The following is a 6861-nucleotide window of genomic DNA, read 5'->3' on the forward strand; positions in this document are numbered from 1 at the left end:
ACTTGCATGACACAAGGCATTAAAAATTATACAATGAATTGTGGGAGCAAGAGATGCCAACACAGCACCCTCTGAGGATAATATCATTGCCCTGCTAGGAATGAGAAATGGCACATAACGATCTGATGGCCTCTCTGAATAAGGATAAAATAGGAAAGTCCAATTCAAGTCCTTTTAAGTACATTTCCTGGGATGTTGTCAAGCTCAACTGCACCATGACACCTGCTAAGTTAAAAGTTGTTGACTCTTTCCTTGGGAATAAAGCAGCAACTAGCATGATCTGTAAAATTCATTGACAACTGAAACTTTGTGTACCACTGACCTGCTGAAGGGCTGGTTATTCTAAAGGACACAAGCAAAGAGAAGCAGAATCTCAGACCCTTCACAATGTGGTAAAAATCTGCTATGTTGCCTGCCCACTTTACTGGAAATTCTTATCGTTTTTGTACAAAGAACTTTATTTTAATTAGAATCATACCAGATACCTAAAAAATTTTATGTGATTGACAAAATGCAAATCATCATCTATTGGAACTCCTAAAATAAAACTGAAGGATTGGCTTATGATAAAAATCTTCCCCAAATTATTGAGAAAATATTTTCTCCAACACAGAAGATAATTTAGCTGACAAAATTTACATAGTGGCTTTATTTTCAAGAAAGCCTGGCATTGTACAAAAAATTTTAAAACATTTAATGGATTTAAATTTAATAGTTTTAAGTCACTATGTTATAAGCAGATAATTCTGGATTTCTATTGTAGAGAAGACTGTCATAATCATGCGGTGATAATAATTTATCCATATTTGGCAAGGTGCTCATCAATAATATATAAGAAAGAATTTACAAATTAAATACAAGATACTAGATAAATGCACTAGGGACTATTATCCATTCATTTCTCTTACTTTATTTTCCAAGTCCTATCCCTGTATCATTTTAGATAACCAGAAGATATATCTAGACTTTCCTGGCTGAGCTAACAGTCCACAGTCCTTATACATTTTCTTGGCTTTTAGTAAGACATAGTAAGAGTTAAAAGATGGACAAGTTTTAATCTTCTGAAAAAATAAGTCAAATTTTCCTTAGTATATGTTCCAAGAAAACATGTCGATTCCATAGAACTTTGCATTTCTTTTTATCTTACAGTGAGAAACATGAAAACCCCTATGGTTTCATTTTTGCTTTGATTCCCACCATGTTCAAAACAAAATTGAGTGTTCAAATATAGTAATCATTGCATCCAAATTCCTGGAAGAATTATCTCTCTCCTTTCCTGTCTACCTCCCCTATATAATTTTATAAGCACAGTGGCCTGAGTGCCATGATATTTAATAAAGATTTGTTTTAAAAAGCAATAGAAAAATAAATGATAATTATGTAATGTGATAGAGGTGTTAGCTAATGCTCTGGTGATAATCATATTGCAGTATATAAATGTATCAAATCAACATGCTGTACATCTTAAACTTACACAATATTCTATGTCAACTATATCTCAATAAAAAAATGAAAATCAATAAATATGTAAGTCACCTAAAATCATTTGTGTAGTAGACATGGTGAAAATTCCACTTTCATCACTATTATTCCACATAGTATTGGAAGTCCTAGCCCCGGCAATCAGAGAAAAAAAAGAAACAAAAGGAATACGAATGGGAAAAGAAGATGTAAAACTGTCACTGTTTGCAGATGACATGATACAATACATAGAAAATCCTAAAGATCCACCAGAAAACTACTAGAACTAATCAATGAATTTGGTAAAGTTGCAGGATAAAAAATTAATGCACAGGAATCTCTTGCATTCCTATACACTAACATTGAAAGATCAGAAAGAGAAATTAAGGAAACACTCCCATTTACCATTGCAACAAAAAGAATAAAATACCTAGGAATAAATCTACCTAGGGAGACAAAAGACCTGTATGCAGAAAACTATAAGACACTGATGAAAGAAATTAAAGATGATACCAACAGATGGAGAGATATACCGTGTTCTTGGATTGGAAGAATCAATACTGTGAAAATGACTCTACTACCCAAAGCAACCTACAGATTCAATGCAATCCCTATCAAATTACCAATGGCATTTTTTACAGAACTAGAACTAGAACAAATCATCTTAAAATTTGTATGGAGATACAAAAGACCCCGAATAGCCAAAGCAGTCTTGAGGGAAAAAAGTGGAGCTGGAGGAATCAGACTCCCTGACTTCAGACTATACTACAAAGCTACAGTAATCAAGACAATATGGTACTGGCACAAAAACAGAAACATAGATCAATGGAACAAGATAGAAAGCCCAGAGATAAACCCACGCACCTATGGTCAACTAATCTATGACAAAGGAGGCAAAGATATACAATGGAGAAAAGACAGTCTCTTCAATAAGTGGTGCTGGGAAAACTGTACAGCTACATGTAAAAGAATGAATTTAGAACACTCCTTAACACCATACACAAAAATAAACTCAAAATGGATTTGAGACCTAAATGTAAGACCGGACACTATAAAACTCTTAGAGGAAAACATAGGAAGAACACTCTTTGACATAAATCACAGCAAGATCTTTTTTGATCCACCTCCCAGAGTAATGGAAATAAAAACAAAAATAAACAAATGGGACCTAATGAAACTTCAAAGCTTTTGCACAGCAAAGGAAACCATAAACAAGACGAAAAGACAACCCTCAGAATGGGAGAAAATATTTGCAAATGAATCAACAGACAAAGGATTAATCTCCAAAATATATAAACAGCTCATGCAGCTCAAGATTAAAGAAACAAACAACCCAATCCAAAAATGGGCAGAAGACCTAAATAGACATTTCTCCAAAGAAGACATACAGATGGCCAACAAGCACATGAAAAGCTGCTCAACATCATTAATCATTAGAGAAATGCAAATCCAAACTACAATGAGGTATCACCTTATACCAGTCAGAATGACCATCGTGAAAAAATCTAGAAACAATAAATGCTGGAGAGGGTGTGGAGAAAAGGGAACCCTCTTGCACTGTTGGTGGGAATGTGAATTGATACAGCCACCATGGAGAACAGTATGAGGTTCCTTAAAAAACTAAAAATAGAACAACCACATGAACCAACAATCCCACTACTGGGCATATACCCTGAGAAAACCATAATTCAAAAAATTCACATATACCCCAATGCTCATTGCAGCATTATTTACAATAGCCAGGACATGGAAACACCCTAATTGTCCATTGACAGAGGAATGGATAAAGAAGATGTGGTACACATATATAATGGAATATTACTCAGCCATAAGAAGAAATGAAAAAAAAAAAAAAAAGAAGAAGAAATGAAACTGGGTCACTTGTAGTGAGGTGGATGGACCTAGAGTCTGTCATACAGAGAAAAACAAATACCGTATGCTAACATATATATGGGATCTAAAAAAAAAAAAAAGTTCTGAAGAACCTAGGGGCAGGGCAGGAATAAAGACGCAGTCATAGAGAATGGACGTGAGGACACGGGGAAGGGGAAGGGGAAGGGGAAGCTGGGACGAAGTGAGAGAATGGCATGGACTTATATATACATACAAATGTTAAATTGATAGCTAGTGGGAAGCAGCCGCATAGCACAGGGAGAAGCAGCTGCATAGCACAAGGAGATCAGCTCGGTGCTTTGTGACCACCTAGAGGGGTGGGATAGGGAGGTTGGGAGGAGATTTGGGGATATATGTATATGTATAGCTGATTCACTTTGTTATAAAGCAGAAACTAACACACCATTGTAAAGCAATTATACTCCAATAAAGATGTTAAAAAATAAATAAACAGTGTTAAAAAAATCTAATTCTAAGACCAGAGGTCTCAAATACCAAAAAAACCCCCAAAAAAACAAAAAACAAAAACCAGAGAATATACGTGATCTATGATAAATATAATTAGGAAAGCTGAATAAGAGTTGCCGAGCAAGGTATATTTAGAGATTGAATGCAAATATAAGTGAACTAATAAAACAACTTTTCTGAAAAGTTGACTTTTCTGTACATGGAAAATGTATAGAAATGGTTGTAATGCCATGATCGATTTTTATTTTCTCCAAACACATGTTTGTAGATTTTCAATATTTCCTGAGTGATTTTCCCTCTCTAAATCTACACTCAAAACTTGCCATGAAGAAGGACTAGGCGGTAAAAACAATTCTTTGCCCCAAAGATGCTTCTTAGTAAAATGGAAGAGTAAACTTCTTACTAGATGGTTCCATTAATACATGTCTTATGATGGCCTATGTTATCACAGCTTTAAAATCACTATTAATTTAGAGCATCCAAAAAATATTACTGCTGTTTTTTATAGAACCAAATTATAGCTATACCCAACTTTTGTAACATTAATAACACGGTCTAATGCACCTTCACACTTATAAAGTCACATTGTGTTCAACTTCAAAATAATAAATCACATCACAATATGAATATCATTTACTCCTTACAAATGAAAATATGTGATTTATATTGCCATGCTTTGAATATATGGGCAGGAAACTTCTATCAATCATCAATAAGCTATATTATTTAAGAGCTTTTTTATGGCAAATAATCTGAAAACGATTTGCTATTTTGGTTTTCCTATACAATGAAAACTTTGCACAATATCTCAACCACCAATACATCCATATTCTGGTATAACAGGCTTTATCTGTTGATTGCTTGATATTTGGAGTATATATGCCTCATAATAATTCTCATTTCAATAGTATACTGAAAACTTCAGAAAAAATAAAATAGAAGACTAGTGAACCTAGGAATAAATCATACCAACTGGTTAAGTTCTTTATAAGCTTCCCAGGCTTTCACATGCTAGGTCACTTGTTCATTTACATTTGGAAACAGTGAACTATATGGCTTCTGGGCCAAATCTGATGTATCACCTGTTTTTGTAAATAAAGTTTTGTTGGAACATTGCTGTGCCCACTTGGTGACATTTTTATGTATGGCTGCTTTCTCACTACAATGGTAGAGTTGAGTAGTTGTGACGGAGACATATGGCTTTCAGAGTCTAAACTATTTACTCTCCACCCTTTTATAGAAAGTATTTGCTGACTCCCTATTTAGAGGATCTTGGGAATAGAGTCTACATTTTTTTCAGTGATAATTTTTTTAGGAATTTTTTTCTTAATTCTGGGAACAGAAGAAAGCAGTCATTGCCTTTCTATTTAATAAACATATTTTGGACAAGAAGACAGCATTCCAGTCCTAGATAGTAGGGTGATAACTGGTTCTTTACCAGTTTTTATTATGTATCTGACATTATACCAAGATATTTACATGGATTAATTCTCACATTTTTGATTAGAGATTGATATTATTAGGTAAAATTATTGTATTGATGGACCCAGGTATTGCCTCCTTTTTTGCTTTAACTTTGTAGTTTCCATCTATTTTGACTCTGGGCTAACCCTGTGAATTGCTTTAGCAAAGTAACATTTGGCTAATTTAGCGAAGTAACATTTGGCTAATTATGTCCTCATGCTCATAAAGCCCTGCCATTAGCATGAGGACTAATCCGGGCTGAGAGACCATGTGCAGCAGAGCTGAATAACCCAACTAAAGCTCTCCTAGACCAGCCAATCCTCAGCTAACCTGTCAGCTGAGAATACATCCTGAATAAGTCATGTTGAGATCAGTCAAGTCCAGCACAGAACATCAGACCAGCCCAGACAACACACAGAGTCATGAGAAATAATAAATGATTATTGTTTTATGCTGCTAAGTTTTTGGGTGATTTGTTACACAGCAAGAACTAACTGATGTGGTATTGTTTTATATCCCACTTTCCAGACAAGTAAACTGAGGCAGCATTAGGTTACCTAATTTGATTAAGAATGTACAGATAATTAGTGGAGAAGGCAGGGTTAGTAACCAGTAATTAAATTCCAGAGCCTTTAAGAACCATTAAGATCTGGGTAAGCAGGGCTATCTCTGAAATGGCCAGGTGTGAGGACTCCTTCCTATTTCTTACTGGCAAAATGTGGTTGGAGAAGATTAGACAGCATCCTATTACCACCTCATCTGTGAGAGTCAGGAGTGCAGGGACTAGACAAGTAATAGCATTGTCTGACTGAGAGGTTGACTGACAAAGCAGTATGTTCCATCCTTGCAGTAGTAATAAAATTCCTGAAACAGTCTGCAAAGCTCAGTAGCCAAAGGGGACAAGTAGGTGAGCCACGTGGAGATGCAGCAGATGTCCAAGAGAGGTGCTGGAGCTAATAAATCAGAAGTAGACACTTGGTGCTGAGAAACTTACACAGATAGTTTTCTGAACAGAAATTCGCCAACAAATTTCACAAATATTTCGAGTAAGAGCACATACCTTAATACACGCAATATGAAATAATAGGCAGGAGACAGAGTACAGAAAGATTTCCTTACTATTTTCTTTATGATTGCCAGGGCATGTTTCAATTGCCTATGTGAAGTAAAGTTTTCTTTGTGTTTTTGTTTTTGTTTTTGGTATATTGGAAATTCTGTGGAAAGTGGGTACAATGGTGGGGAATGAGAAGAGAGGTTCAAACTGCAGAAACAGAGGGGAGAAAACAATAAACAAAGCTAAAGAGACATCCGTGGCCTACTGCCTAAGAATCAAACAGTGAACCTTGCACAGTGTAGTTACTTCTTTTTGGATTTAACAGGAAGTTAAAACCTAGATTTTTGTTTCACATTTAACAATATCTGATGAAAATAACTAATTTATTTTTTAAAATATTTATTTATTTAATTTATTTATTCGGCTGTGCCGGGTCTTAGATGCAGCACGCAGGATCTTTTAGTTGCGGTATGCGGGATCTAGTTCCCTGACCAGGGATTGAACCCAGGCCTCCTGCATTG

Source organism: Eschrichtius robustus, chromosome 6, assembly GCF_028021215.1.
Source record: "Eschrichtius robustus isolate mEscRob2 chromosome 6, mEscRob2.pri, whole genome shotgun sequence".
NCBI classification, from domain to species: Eukaryota; Metazoa; Chordata; class Mammalia; order Artiodactyla; family Eschrichtiidae; genus Eschrichtius; species Eschrichtius robustus.